This window comes from Anthonomus grandis, chromosome 9 (genome assembly GCF_022605725.1).
Source record: "Anthonomus grandis grandis chromosome 9, icAntGran1.3, whole genome shotgun sequence".
In the NCBI taxonomy this organism is placed as follows: Eukaryota; Metazoa; Arthropoda; class Insecta; order Coleoptera; family Curculionidae; genus Anthonomus; species Anthonomus grandis.
Window position 1 is genome coordinate 24250749 of NC_065554.1, and position 16471 is coordinate 24267219.

At 31.5% G+C, this 16471-nt stretch overlaps 1 long non-coding RNA gene across 2 annotated transcripts in view; it reads left to right on the top strand.

The window, feature by feature from the left end:
• The window catches only part of LOC126740390 (uncharacterized), a 31337-nt gene extending 19754 nt beyond the window's left edge, over window positions 1-11583 (top strand). Inside the window, exons 2-4 of one of the 2 annotated variants that reach the window (XR_007661894.1) lie at window positions 9618-9989; window positions 11072-11262; window positions 11409-11583. This is a non-coding gene — a long non-coding RNA (uncharacterized LOC126740390). The remainder of the gene's footprint in view (window positions 1-9617; window positions 9990-11071; window positions 11263-11408) is intronic. The other variant, XR_007661895.1, reaches the window with a different exon arrangement.
• Window positions 11584-16471: the final 4888 nt, after the last annotated feature.

Sequence of the window (16471 nt, forward strand, 5' to 3'; positions counted from 1 at the left end):
TTTCAAAAATGTATTTAAATTTTTTTTTAATAACCTAAAATTTTGCAGTTTTGTATTATTCGAGGTGCCCTAAAAAAAGCAATAATAGCCATTTCAAAAAAATCTATCATTTAGGATAATATTAAATAGTAAATATTTTACATTTTATGATTTGTTAAAAAGCTTTTTGAGTAACAGATTCTATAATTTATATTAAATAAAAAATTATTGAAACTGTTTTATTTAAATAGACTTGACATTGCGCAACTTTGTTACGCTCTTTAAAAATACGCAATAAAAAATTAGGGTTGCTTTTAAAACAAAATCATCCTATTTTAGGGACACACTGTATAACTTTATTTTTAGCAAAAATGAGCGCAAATAAAAATACTTATCGACGGATTGAATAATTTTTTTGAGAAAAAATAGTATATGAGCTATTCAATTTATGTTATAAACTCACACTGTAGTTTTAGATCGTGCATGAATATTAGGTACCCGTCTAATCATGTGTATTTTCAGGCTACGCCATGACGGGTTTTTACTCAGAAATACTCAGAATTCTGTGTACTTTCAGGCTTAACTTTTACTTTTTTTTTTGAATAATAGCTGAACAGAATAACATCGTGTTTAATCTATCTCCTTAAAAACTTCCCCGATTTATGTTAATCTATGGAGTGCTTATATGAGTGGTAATTTTTATTTAGGTATACTATTATTTTATTGGGTCATTTTGAGTCAAGCAACGAATTTTCAACTTGATATACAGGGTGCACGCGAAATGAACAACGCTGAACCACAAAATCCTTGGACAAAAATAGAACGATTTAGTTTAACCTGCCTATATACAAGTTGCTTTGTTTGGCCGCGAGAAGATTCAAAAGCTTAAAAATTAAAATAGTTTTTTTGAGTAGCATCTAAATAATTTTATCGATTTTTATCAAATTTAGGGTGAATGATAACTATATAAATTGGGGTATTTTGACATAGGAGCCATCTTGAACCCAAAAATTAAAAAAATATAGGGTGATCATAAATAAATAGTTATATATTTTTGTTATACCCTATACTAATGACTTAAATTGCTTCTCAGATATTAGCTCACTTAATTTTGAAGCTTTTTCGTCTCTTGTAAAAATTTTTAAAATGGTTCTTCATAATTATACCTTCTTTCTGTTTATGCCGTTTTTCGAAATAAGCTCTAATGTCTAAGTGAACTAATTAGTTTACACTAAATAAAAAAAATCTTTAACTGCTAACTTTATATTCTTAAAATTCCTAAAAAATAATATAAGAAATTGAAATTAAAGAATTTTATAGCAGGTATTAGTCCCACTGTTTTCAAATATTTTTTCAAAATGTTGTGCGGCTTCTTGGATGAATAAATTATTAATTTTTTATTTATTTGTACTTTGTACATTTCATCTGGTTTATTTTTAAAATGGTCCGAAGCATTCAACATTTCAACATTTCAACGAGACAACTTTGAGACTGTGGCTTATTCCTCACCTTACTTTACTATTAGAGATTTTTAACGATACGTAACAAAAAGTAGATCGAAAGAGATATTGGTGCACCCACCAAATAGCCAGCAAGATTACCTGAAGCAAGAGTTTATGTATGTACTTCTCCCTTTTAAGGAATTGTCTTTGTAATACTTTGTTAGTTAACTTACCTTTGAGAAGCTCATTTTTTACTTTTGAGATCTTGTACCACTCTCGTCTGTTATGTGAATTGCTTGCTCTACCTTTTTCGTTTTATGTGCAATTATTTTTGTTTGACTTATTTGTGCTTCAATCACGTGGATTTTATTTTCGGATGTGTGTTTTAAATGCACTAAATTCATTTTTACCTCTTTAGAGAATTTTCCTAATTCTTCTGAAATATTCTTTCGTCAAAATGTTTTATTTTTGTTTGTTCTATTTGATGGTTCTCTTTTATTGCTAAATAATTTTATGTACTTCCTAGTTCCAAAATTTGCATTTCAAAGTGATTCTCTGGTTCAAACTTGTTTAGGTTAAAGACAAAGAGAGCTGAAGATAAGGATTGTTGAACATAGATTCTTCCAATCAAAAAACCAAATACACAATACACTTTTTCCAAAATAGTTTGAAAAAAAATCATTTAATTCTATTTGTCAATGACCAAACCACTAATGAAGTGAGGCCTCCATCGTTAATATACCTAACTACTAAATATTAAACTTAATATAGAAGATAGACCAAGAAAACACCGATAATTTGGGTATATAAGCGTGTTGCTGTCAGATCAATGAAATATCTGTTGAAAGTGGAAATTAGTAAAGCCGAGACCGCGTGTGTATAGAAACTTTGACACCGGAACTATTGTGGTTCAGACGCGATGTTAAACGGTTTCGGTGAGGGCTCATTTCTTACCTATTAGTTCGGAACTGCGCTCCAGTTGATTATCTCTAATTGATGTTAAAGTTTTGTTCGGATTATGTTTGGGGTTTTAGGTGGGGATCTTGTAGTTAAAACGTGATTAAGTCAGTATCCAGTATTAATATTGAATTTGTCAGTGAATATTAAGAAAAAATATTATATTTTTCTAAAAGACTATTTTTTTTTTCATTTTCCGGGTTATTAAGGTGTATAGGTAATTTTTTATATTTTTGCGGCAATTCAAGCGAATTTTACTTTATTTTAAGGGATTGAAATAAATTTAGTTGTATAGAATTTTAAAATGGAAAATTCCAAACTTTAGAGGTCGATATCTCGGCTTCTATGGACACTATCGGGAAAATTTCAACAGTTCTGTCTTAGTTTCGTCCTTTTAAATCCAACGAGATTATCTGCAAGATTGTAGCTTGCATATTAGCCCAGATAGTGCATTTTTAGAGCCCATTTTTGTGCTCAAAAACGAGGTCAAAAATTGACATTTTCCGATTTTAAAGTGCTCTCATTCCCTTAGTATTGATCGAATCCCATGATAACCCAGTGTTTTCGTGATGTGGGTGATAAGAGCAAGACGCTAATATAGTTAGTTCGACTGAAAAAAAATTTTTTTGGTGCAAAAATAAGATACGGGGGGGTGTACCCGAAAAATAGAAAATCCCAAACTTTAAGGGTCGACATCTCGGCTATTATCGACACTATCGAGAAAATTCCAACAGTTTTGTCTTAGTTTCGCCTTTTCGAATTCGACGGGGACATCCGCAAGGTAGTAGCTCTCATAATAGCCGAGATATCGCATTTTTAGAGCCCATTTTTGGGCTCAAAAACGAGGTCGAAAAATTACTTTTCCAAATTTTCAAAAGGCTGTCATTCCCTTAGTTCTGGTCAATCCCATAATAACCCAGTATTTTTGAGATATAGGTGATGGGAGCAAGCCGCTGATGTACTTTAATTTCGAAGAAAATCAATACGTCGTGAAGAAAATTTATACGAGGAGGTATTCCCGCAAAATAAAAAATCCCAATCTTTAGAGGTCGATATCTTAGCTTGTATTGGCACTATCAGTAAAATTCTAACGGTTTTGTCTTAGTTTTGTCCTTTCGAATCTAGCGAGACTATTCGGAAAGTTATAGCTCTTATATTAGCCGAGATATCGGATTTTTAAAGCCCATTTTTGGGCTCAAAAACAAGGTCGAAAAATGACTTTTTTACGAACTTTCAAGGTGCTTTCATTCCCTTAGTTCTGGTCAAATCTCGTCATAATCCGGTGTTTTCGTGATGTAGGTGATAAGAGCAACAGTACTATACAAGCTTCAAAAATTATGAAATACTGATAAAACGCTCTATATATGTAATTTTTTTCTGTATACGGAAAAACCTCTCTTTTTAGCAATCATATATTGGTTAATATTTATTTAAATATTTCTTTTAATAGTAAAAGAGTTCCAAGTTATGCTTAATTATTTTTTTATTTTATCTGCTAGCTAGAAAATAGTAAAATTTAGAAGTGCATACATAGCAAAAAAACATAAAGAGATAATTTTACCAAAAATAGAAACAAAAAATAAAGGAGAGAGCAACAAAATAAAAAAAATCCTAAAAAAAATAAATTTTTAGGAAACTTGTATTATCCTGAAAAGAAACGAAACAAGACCCTGAATAAAATTCATGATTTTTTACTATTTGGCATCATGTCATTTTGACTTTTCTGGTAGTAACTGTTTAGATAAAACTATTATTTTAGAGTGTCATTGACTTAATAGATCCACTGATAAACATCCATGGCATAAATTCTTAAAAAATGATTCCCTCCCCGCAGTCAATAAACCTGAAAAAGAAGACATTCGAATAAAATCGCAGATACGAAATCATAACTTTCAATAAAAAAGGCTGCGCAGGGAGTCTCAAAGGGCCATTTGCCTGTCAAAGGCTAACGAGGCCCTTCAATTTCGCCACACTCGATAAAACCCCTTCGAAACTCCTTGAGGTCTCATCGAACACTTGTATGGTCAGTCAAGCGTTTTGCTTTAACGAACCAACAATATCTCTGGAGACTGATGATTTTTTTTTGCTTTTTTTTTCATTCTATCGATATAATTATAGTGACATTTTTTTTTTTGCGGAAAGCCTATCAGCTCTAAGCCACTGGCCGAAAAGTTAACCCAAAGAGCATCAATATAATCTAATAAAACTCCCGACCAAACTGACAACACAAGCCGGTATTTATGGCAGTTTTTCGGCAGCGGTCTCATCTCGGAAAAACCAATACTGACGTCATAAAAACGCTTTTACGACCGGGAAATTGTTGCGGAAAACCGGAAAATATTGGCGGTGACGGTCCGAAGGCACCGAAGGGACAATTTGGTAATGATCCAATAACGCAAACTTTAACCGAAACTACCGGGGGGATCGATATTGGCCATAGCGAAATTAACAAACGGGTATCGTGCCGTATTAAGTTATGCGCCGTTCGATAATAAATCTAACTACCGTCAAAAGAAACGGCAATTTATTTTAAAACATGCCCGTTATCTAGAAAATTAGCTCGCTGTTAGTGTCAATGATCTATTTAAAGACGGAGAAGCCCGTCCTAACTCTTCTTTGACATGCAAAAACAATTAAAACAGAATTTCCAAAGTCCGCCTCGTACCAAGCGAACGGAACAGATATAACTGATATTGTTTGTCGAAATGAAATATGTTTTACTAATTATCTCGGAATTGTATCGTTTGGAATATTACTAAACTTCGTCCCCCAATTAGGGCTAATTTACGACCCTCACTGACACTAAGTGTTTTATTCCATGAGCATACAGACAATATTCTCAATACATACTTTAATATCCAAAAAAAAAGCAATATTCCCTAAAGAACTATGTTGCATTATCCCTTCTTTCGACATCCTTTCACGTTGGAAAATTAAATAATAAAATATTCAAACAGGACAACCGAAGCCTATATCCCTTTAATCTCGAATCCGATTTCTAATAACTAACTTTGCCCGCGACAAGGACAACCGTATATCGGAGCTTTATGGGGCAAAGGGAGATAAAGTGATACGCGAGGATATTTTAAGGGCAAAATAAAGCAGCACATAAGAGCTTGTGTCCCGATTTAATAACTCTTGAATATTCATTCGGACGAGGAAGGATCGTCGCGCCATCGGTTTTAGATGGGACCAAAGTATCGACATTTGATTGAAACAAGACAATTTAGATTATCACCGTTTTTTCTCATTAGGTACTTCTTCCTCTTCTTCTCTAGTATCAACTTCTAAGTTCAAGTCTTTTTTTTAAGTGCTGGCGGTGTCATCTGCAAAATAGAACATCTTATCATAGTAGTATGAATGGACATGTAGATATTAATAGAAAGTAGTATCCAGAAGGATTATTTAAGAAAACTTGTCTTAATCTCATGAAGAGTAATGAAATGGTTGCTATTGAAGACTTGGAAGATATTGTCCTTGTGATATATGTCTTTGTCTCCTGTTCTAAGGGTTTAATAAACTGTTGATAATATACTTGACTTTAATTACCAATCAATCAACCAATATTGGGTCAACCTCAAAAGCATTTATTCTCTTCAACATTTATCTTTTGACAAACTGACTTATTTAACCCTCGTAGATCAGGCAATAGCTTGACTTCAAATCACCTTCTTGTGTATCTTGAAGTTGGTAATGGCAACCAATATCAGTCACAATAACCTAAGCAATACACTGAATGGCGAAACTGAACACTGGCACTGAACTCCAACTTAAATAAATCAAAGAGGCTATTAGAGAGACTCCAACCTAATCTACTGTAGAGTAGGTAGGCTCGGTAAGCTTTGTAAGCTTGCTAAAAATAAGGCACGAAAACCCTACTTTGACGTTGGTTAACAACAAACTGATTAGCTTGTAAAATTTCGGTTTTATTACTGTCGTGCTCACTTTTATCGGTTAAAAATTAATTATTGCTTGCAATGATTAATTTTTAACCACATGGGCTTGGAACAAATTCATTTATGATAGTGAGATAATAAGACTGACTGGATTGGCGTTTAAATGTCTATATTAAAAAGCACTCATTGGAAATATACAATAATTATTATAATCTTTTTATGTAGCTACTCGGCACATATTCCAATTATTCCAACTAAATTAGCCTTTTTAGTTTTTTTTTTAATTAAAAGTATCCGAAAGTAAGATATGGCAGACCCATGATATTAAGCTTAGTGACAAATTTATTCATACTATACTACTTAAAATTTAGAACTGATATTAAACTCAGATTAAAGGATCATGATTCTTCTAAATTTAGCTCAGTCCGTTATTTCGCATTAGGCATATCTGCTCATAGGCATATTTTCAATAGACAAATAAGAATCTAGGAAACTAATGTTTTATAGAACCAACAATTTATTTAATTAATTATTGTATATAACATTAGTTTTTTTCCTAATTATAGGCATGCCAGTTATTAACTCTTTTAGATTCCTTCTTTTTAATTTAACTTTTTTTTAAATATATGTATTATTATTATTATTATTATTATTATTATTATTATTATTATTATTATTATTATTATTATTATTATTATTATTATTATTATTATTATACAGGGTACTCTCCGTTTACTTGGTTAAAAATGCTAAGGTATACAGAAACAATAGCAAAGTAGTTTCAGATATAACATCGATGATCAGTTGCGCGTTGTTTCCAAAATGCAACTTTCCTCTCTATATTAAAAGCAATTTTAGCCATTTTAATGAAATTTTTAGGTTTTATATAATAAGTATTTTTTGAGAAATTGCAAGTAATTTGACCTCTCCAGAAATGGATTAACAGGATTTGTGTCTATTTTTGTTCTGGAAATAAAGGGTATCCTACTATTTTCTTGAGTTAAAAAAGGCTTTTGAATTATTTTTGAACTGCCACGTATCGTTTCCGTGTAAAAAAAATAAAATCGATACAAGTCTCCCTTAAAAGAATTACAATTTCTAATACATTTGGAATTCTGGAATCAACCTCAGCTAATGGAAGCTCTCTTTTATTAGAGTTTATACTCAGGGTAGACTTAATTCAGGTATTACAAGTTTGCCAGGAACACTAAAAAAAGTTGGAAACCGTTATTATATTGAACTAATATTTCTTTCAAAGTAAAGTGACAAAATCGAGATGAAGGGTAATTGGAATGTTGATGCAGTATCATTTAATATAGTTCGTTAATATAAGTTTTCATATAAAATGCCATTGGGATAAAAAAAGCTATTTTAGCACCCATATTTCCTAGTCTGATGGATTTTGTACATATTTTCTGTATAAGATATTATTCATTCCTTTGCAAATCCAATAATTGTAGTTATAGTGGACCAAACTAAATTTTGCGAATAGTATTTAGGATCCTAAATAGCTGCTGTAGCTTCTGGCCTGGAAGGTAAGTCTAGATAGATTCCGAATACGGTTTCTATAGAAGAGACATTTTATTACTTGTATATTTTTTCCAATAGAAATATTTAGAATTTTGGAATAAAGAAATTTAAGTGCTGTTGCCATATACTTTACTCACATTAAGAATAATAAAGAGAAGTTTAGAGTATTGAAAGGGTATCTTGCAAAAAAAAACTAAAAAGAAAGAAATAAAGAAAAGTAAGACAAGGCTGAAAATTAATAAAAATTACAAAAATAATAACTGATAATAAACCATAATCAACCTATGCTGACAAAAGAGTAAAACAATTAGTTGATGAATAAGATATTCATTTATGTTATATATGCTGAATACGATTTTAGCTATGACAAGAAGCTATGAAATGATGCTTTTTAATGCTTACCTGCAAAGCCTTTTGATCATATCATTCAACCAAGCGGCCCAAATCGGACTGAACTTAACGCAATCATACCTTTAGTCTGTCTATCTCATCTTGTTTTCTTAAAAGAAATTTTCTTATATTTGCTTGTGATCTAACGTTGTATCTGAGTAATGATGATTTGGCGGGATTTTTGAATTTCGTAAATTCTCTTCGAAGTAACATAATTTTTACTTTGAAAAAAGAAGTTAAGAGTAAGAGTAAGGAAGTTAAGTATAAGACTTTACCATTTTTGGATTTACTTCTGACTAGGTACAACAATGGAATAACTTTTGAAGTGTACTGAAAACCATTCGCTACGGATAATATTATCCAATTTAATTCCCTTTCTCCTGGCCAACACAAGTTTGCTGCTGTAAACTCATTCTTCAATAGATTATTTAATTTGCCTCTCTCCAATGTAGCCTTTAAAAAAAGAGTACAATATAATACAATCTATTGCAATCAAGAATAACTTCCCTCTATCAAGTTTCAAAAAACTATATTTTAAGTTTTTTAATAAGTACAAACTTTCGTACCACATTGTACATCAGGAGGAAATGGAACGTAATAATAAAAATTTTAGATGTTTAACTTACTTTGGAGGTATTTCCCAGGGGGTGGCGAAATTCTTTAAACCTTTTAACATCTCAATCGCTTTTAAGACTAATTCCGTAAAGCGAAATCTGGTTAAAACCATTGGATAAGCCAGATCCGCTTTCGAAATCGGGAGTTTATAGTTTGCATTGTGCCGATTGCCCTACGATTTATGTGGGACAGTCCGGGAGGAAAATTTCAACAAGGGTACAAGAACATCTAGGTCTGGTGAACAAGTTTAAAGCCACCGATATTGTCGAGACCAAGTCAGCGTTTGCCAATCATTTATTGTCAACAGGTCATAATTTTTCCTACCCCGATAATGTGGCAGTGGTTCATGACTGCCAGAAGGGCAAAAATCTGAATCTTCTAGAGAAGCTAGAGATTACAAGAGCAAAGAAGAGTCCAGTTTTAACTTGCGTTAACGACGTGTTCAATTTTGAGCCGGGACTCATTTTTAATAACATCTTGTAGTCCCCTCCTTTCTTTTCAAGCTATGGCATGAACGGTGTGGCCTAGCGGTCAACGCAGCAAACGGTAACAGTCTTGCTGCAAGGTTGTAGGTTCAAATCTCAATAGTTCCTTTTTACTTTTATTATAATTTTCTTGTATTCAAGTTCTATGTTATTGCTTTTTATATGTTTGTAACGTCAGTTTTTTAAACTTATATTTTACCGTTCAGTGTGTGTGTAAATTTGACCCAGTCGGGCGTGTTTTTAACCTTCTTTAGGTATACTTTTTTGTTTTACTTTAAGGTCTTTTTGTAATTTTATTTGGTTTTGTTTACGTTATTTTTTAGGTCTGATGATGCTCTTAGGAGCGAAACACGTGTCACCACTCTAACAAATTAAAGAATTTTTTGCGACCGAGACTTTGTGTTGTTCTCCTTTGATTTATAAATTTTAAAAATTAATGGACCGAGATGAGAATCCATTGGTATTCCAGAAAGTACCTTGATCATCAACAAATGAGAACTTTGAAGTCGCACATTTGTATTCTACCAGTCAAGTATAACTTCAACTGCAATTAAAGCCGATCATGTATACCAATATCCTTCAACTTATTAATTAAGATTGCATGATAAACTCGATCAAATGCCTTGGAGAAATCTATATACAGAGCATATACATGACAACCTTCTTTCAATGATTTTAGTAGGAAATCCGTTAAGGTAAGTAAGCTACGTTCAGTTGAACGTTGTAAAAGAAATCCAAACTGTTGGTTTGGTAAAACAACCCTTTAGACAGATAATCACAGATTCAGCTCTCAAAGACTTTGGGTATAAACTTTAAATGCTTTTGGGTTTATAATTGGTTATAATGACATAAAGATGAATTAAATATAATGAAACCTGCATACCAACATATTAGAAAAACTTCACTATTAGGGGACACAAAAGTGGCCGAGCAAGTATAAAAGCCGAATATTTGATAAGAATAGAAGAAATACCTTTAGGACTATGTCCCTTATTTAAGTCCAGGGATCAAAGTGTCTCATAATGTCTATAGCAAAATAAGTTAATAATACTCTATGGAACAGTTTTATCAGAAGCGTCATTTACTTTATCCGTATACATTTGTAAAAATAACGCTGTAAATAAATTAGCAAATACTTCTCCCAGGGAACCCTAATTTCATTATAGAATAACTCAGAAAGAATGCCAAAATGCTTTCTTTTGTCATTTTTTTTTATATTTAAAAAAAAAATTACATTATATCTGAGTGAAGACTCTGTAACATTTACATAATTTAGGTAGTACTCTATTTTCAATGCTTTACAATCAGCTCTAAGAAAATTCGTAATATAGAGTAAACAAGTCAGCTGTTATGTATTTGAATTCTTTTTCCCTTTTTTAATTAATAATTATTTCCTTTAGTTCTTGTAAAAAAAATGGGAAATTTTATGGCAAACTATGGAAAAAAGTCACCAGAAGCACCAACATTCTTTGAAAACAAATCCCTATAATATCCATCAGATTTTAATTTAGCATTATTTTAAATGCTTGTTAATAAATTAAATTTTAAGAGAGAGGGGTGGGTGGTCGCATAGCACACTTTTTGAAGGTACTCCTAGAAGAAATTACATAGGAAAAATAAAAGTCGACTTGAAAACTGGAAAAAAGCACTTTTGACTTTTGACTCTCAAATCGGTCAAAATGCCAATCAGAAATCCAAAAATTATAGACGATGGCTATGAAATTATGTCTTTCTCTCTGTAATTGGTCTAGTCACGTTTAAAAAATTATTTTTCCAGAAGATCCCGAACGTTACCGAGAAGTGAGATGCGGTAGGAAGTCAAAAAAGGCACTTTTGACCTTCAAATCGGTCTAAATGTCACTTAAAGATCCAGGAATCATAGACGATGGCCATGAAATAACGTCTCCTATCTGTAATTGATCCGGTCACGGCCAAAAAATATTTTTTGATCCAGAATGTTACTATAAGGTGAGATACGATAGACAGTCAGGAAAGGCACTTTTAACCCCCCATGTTTGTATAAATAACAGTCAGAAACCCAGAAACGATGGCTATAAAATTACGTTTTTCCATCTGTAATTGAACTAGTTATATGCAAAAAATAATTCTTTCAGGATGTTACTAAAAAGTGAGATGCGGTAGAACGTCAAAAATGACCCCTTCAAATCGGTATAAATGTTACTCAGAAATCCAGAAATCATGGACGATCGCCATGAAATAATGTATTCCGTCTTTAATTGAACTGGTCACGTCCAAAAAATTAATTTTCCAGAAGATCCAGAATGTAACTATAAGGTGAGATGCGGTAGAAAGTCAAAAAAAAAAATTACGTATTTTGTGTGATAATTTGTTTGCCTTAAACCATTTTGCTATTTTCAAAAAGTCTCTTTCTGCGTAGTACGGTGTCGTCTGCGTAATTTATAATTTTTCCTATGACGAATAAATGTAAAAGAAACCTTTATAAACCTAATAAAAAAAATAATAATAAATTTAAAAACCTAATAAATGAACCCTTTTTGTCATTTTTGACAAGGTAGTAGGACCAAAAAATAATGAATATCGATATCGATATCTCCTGTCTGTGTCCCATACCGGGTCGGTGCGGAAAAAGACGAGAATGACGACGGCGATCGCAAGAGCAAAAGATCGAGATGAAAGACGTTGCCATGACGACGCGGCAAAATTAAGTCATCAATGAATCATTGGCGATGCGGCGGCAACGGATATATGGCCCTGGGGGGTGGGCGCGGGTGGCGGCGGGGGAGGGTTGAAGGGGGCGGCGGAATCGGAGGGCGGCGCGGGGGGACACACCACCACGATGCATAAATTAAAAATATCGCCCCGGGGATGAGTCGAATTCGGAGACAATGGGGGAGGGATGGGAAATCAGAAGTGGGATCGGAATGGGACAACGTTGATGTTTAATATGCAAATCGATATGTTGTGTGTTTTTGGGTGACATTTCGCTTTTTGTTTGGTCTAAGAGTTTCTGGATTATTGAGAGTCTGGATTAAGAAGTTATTAATTAATTTACTAAATGCTCAAATAAACTGCTACTACTGGAATAGTAATTTATTTCAACATCGTTACCAGTATTGGAATTCCAGCGAAAGAATGGCCACTTAAGTCAAAAACTATGAACAATTATTTACACTGACTTTAATAATCGGAGATAAACATCTGCTTTGTTGACAATCTTGACTAAAATTATAATAGTACTTCAATATACTTTTTAAAAATATAATATCTTCCCTGCTATAAAAAAATTGAATATATTTTAAAATTTTTAAAATAACTTTACTCTACCCCTCATCTAACAATTGATTTTCTTACCCTTTGGGGCTGAACAACTGGCTTAACTAGTGGCAATTTTTTTATTTCTTTTCTACAACTACCCTCTGTTCCACTTAAACCTATATTTCTCTCTAATTCTAAATTACCATCTATAATTACAGGACTATGTACAGAAAATTCCGGATTTTTATTACCCTACTTCTAAATTGGGCTCTGAAACGGGAATACCAGATTCTAAACCTATGGGAATCTTAGGCAAACATCTTGAATGTACAGTGTATTTCTTAAGTTGGTTACAGTGCCTTTTCCATTTCTTTTTAAATCTGGTATTCTCACTAAATATGTTCTATTTTCCACTTTTGGCTTATTAGTCCCTTATTAGAAGTAAGCCTATCAACATGTTAATCACTCTCAATGAAAATTATTTGAAAATTATTTTTTTTACTAGGTTTACTGTTTGCCTATTTTGAGCCTGTAGTACTCTTTCACCCAGTTTTCTTATACCGATCTTGTTTTCAAAAATTGATTTTTATGTTAAGTAGCTAAAAGATTAGACAGTCTGGTCTTTAGATTTTTACCAAATATTAAAACAGCTATACTCATTGTTATCCAATAAGGGGTGACTCTATAATCTAAGAGGAATCTGCATAAAACTAAGCATAAAACATTCTCATCAGAATTCAAGGCCAAATCCTCTTTTTAGAGCGGATTAGGCATTCTTAACACTATTATAGCAAACAACAAATAAATAGGGCTACTTGTGAGAGAATTTGCATACGTATTAAACAAAACAGTACCCAGTAGTGTCACTAGTACCCAATAGTGCCATTAGTAAATCAAATAACCGAATAAATAAATAATTTGAAAAGTTGTAAGGCGTGTCACCGACACTCATTTTTTGTCGATTTACTTCGTCCAATGATTTTTTACCACTGTATAAGCCAACAAACAACTTTTTCGCTTTTTAACAAAATGTGCTGAGTGAAAAATGTAATATGATTGTTATTTCCTAAAACGAAGTTTGCATCAGTACGCTCTTTTATTCTAAAAAAATGGATTCATGTAATTTAACTCTTACCCTGCTATATTGTAGAAATTAGTCCCCACACCACATTTGTACAGAAATATATAAATTTAAATGGAAAAAAGTTATTTATTTCATTCAATTATATTGGCTTCCCAATATTTCCGGATGTATGAAATATAAAAGAATTTATAGACACAGATAATATTATCACATGTATGTTTAAAGAAAATGTTTTACGTTTTAAAACTAGTTCTAAGTATGTATGAAAGAAATATTACTAATGCCATTGACACTTTATGTGATAGTCTACCAGTTACAATCAGTAATAGGCTCAATAGTGCACACTATTGTAGAGCAGCTATTTGTAATTGTACGATGAACAGTTCACATTAAACTGATGTTGCACTATTTAGTACTTAATACTACTCATGAGGCACTATTAAATTGAATTGAATTTTATAAACTTTTAATTTTAACTATTCCTATTTTTATGTAATTCTTTTAGTACTTGATGCTACATAGAACTGGGTACCTCCGATTCCACGTAATGCAATTTTTCACAATACAAAATTCAAATATTTTGGCAAAATATGCCTTTAATGGTCTTTCATTTAATTTATTAGGAGAACCTATTTTTTGAAACGAAATTGTTTTTATAGAATCTTATCTATGGCTGCCTCTTTTATATACTTAAAAAGAGACTTTAAAACGGCTTTAAAGTTATATCTTAATAATTTGTAAAACTGCTTTAAGCTACTTATAGGTCAAATTAGGTCCAGTTGACAAAAATCCCTCCCTAATGGCTATAATAATAAAGTATCGGACATATTTTCCACTTACTATTATCTTTCGCTTTTCCTTTTTGCCGTCGGAGTCATAACTGCGACGACCAAACCGTATTAATGTTGCTTTAACCATATTTACGGGGCAGCACATTAATTTTTCCACCCTTATAGAAGGGACATTTGGAACTTCTCTTTTCTGCTAATTAAGGATATTTATGGTAAATTAGTGTTGCTGATTTTCAGATCCTCTTCATATTTTCATAAGTTTTACCAAAAAAACGATAAAAGCGTCTCCGAGTAAGTTTTTAATATAAAACGGCGAATTTAAATTTACAATTCGACGTCGAAATTTAATTGCTTATCTGAAATATAACGTGTGCACTGGGAACAATAATTTTCAACGGCGATACGTTTCACTTCTGAAAATGCAAATGCGAAACGAACGGATCTGGCTTTAACGTAAATATTTTCTTGGGTGATTTTTGAAAATTCTGATTGTTAGAAAATATTTCCATTAAATCCAAGTTTAATTTAAAAAAATTAAAACACGCAAGAACGACTTACGTATTGGTTAGGCATTAAACGTTGTCCCATGGTAATCCCACTTCTGATAATTTCCCATGATTGATTTATATATTAGTTGGTTCTTAAACATGTTAAAAGAAATTAATTAAGCATTTAGTTTTCAAAGGAAGTAAAAAATGTTTTTCCCTGAATATTTCTGGGTCAATTTGTTGAGTTTTCGTAACTTTATTAATTTCCCCTAAGGCACCTAAGATAGTATCAAGACTTTTAAAATTAGATTTTTTTCTCACAGAACTAAAGTAATTTTTAATTTCTTCCCGGTAGTTGAAGTCATCTTTGACTTTGACGCAGATTTTTGCAATAAAATTATTTTTTTATATTTTGTTTCAAGCATTTGAAGTTCCTTTAAGGCAATAAAACTGAGTAGTTCCATTTTTTTTTTAAATTGAATTAGGTGGCATTATTTAGAAATACTTTATAAAATTTCATTCAAGCAGCTGAATGAATTTGTATTTTTTTTGGAAATTAAAGTCATTTTAGAGTTTTTGAAGTGAGTTTTTGTTTCTTTGAGGCAGTCAAGGCCACTTTGATTTTTTTTTGCAATTAAAAAAATTGATAACTAGAATAATTCTAAATTTTTTCCCAGGTAGTTGAAATCACTTTTACGGCCAAATAAAGTTACAATTTATTTTAGTTAATTGAAGATATTCAACAAATATCTTCAATTAACCAAAATATTCAACATTTTGCAAATATATTGTTTTAAATTTCTTCCAGACATCTAAAGTCACTTTTAATTTCTTCCAAGCACTTAAAGTCATTTATTAACATCTAAAATCTTTTTTATTTTTATTATCAACTAAAGTCATCTTAAGACCTTTCAAATCAATAACTGTCTTTTTTGAAGCAGTTGCAATAATTGGTAGCTGAATAATTTCAATTTTTGTTAGGCCACTAAAGTCACTTTTAAAACATGACAATAAAACAATTGGTTTTAATTTTTTAAGACAATTAAAGCTGCCAATATTTTTCAGTAATATTTTTTTAAATTTTTCCAAAAAGTCTTTGAAGTCAGTTTTATGTCTATAAAGCAGTTGAAAAGATTTTTATTTTTTTTTACAATTGGATTCATTGGCAAATGATTTAATTTTTTCAGGCATTGAAGTCAATTTTAAGACTTAAAATCAATTTTAGTTTTAAAATTATAAGATAATTAAAGCTGTCCAAAAAATATATTTTTAAAATTTATTTAGAAATCTTTAAAGTCAGTTTATGCTATTGAAGCAGTTCGTGAAATTGTGATTTTTTTTGCATTTAAAATATATGGTAAGCAAATTAATTTGAAATTTATTCCAAGCACTTAAGGCCACTATTAAGTCTTTTACATTGATTTATTTTCTTTTTCATGTTCTCTGTTCATCTTTCTCAACTAAGGAATAGGCGTCTCCGAGTAAGTTTTTAATATAAAACGGCGAATTTTCCATCAAATCAAAGTTTTATTAAAAAAAAATTAAAACACGCAAGGACTTACGTATTAGTTAAGCAT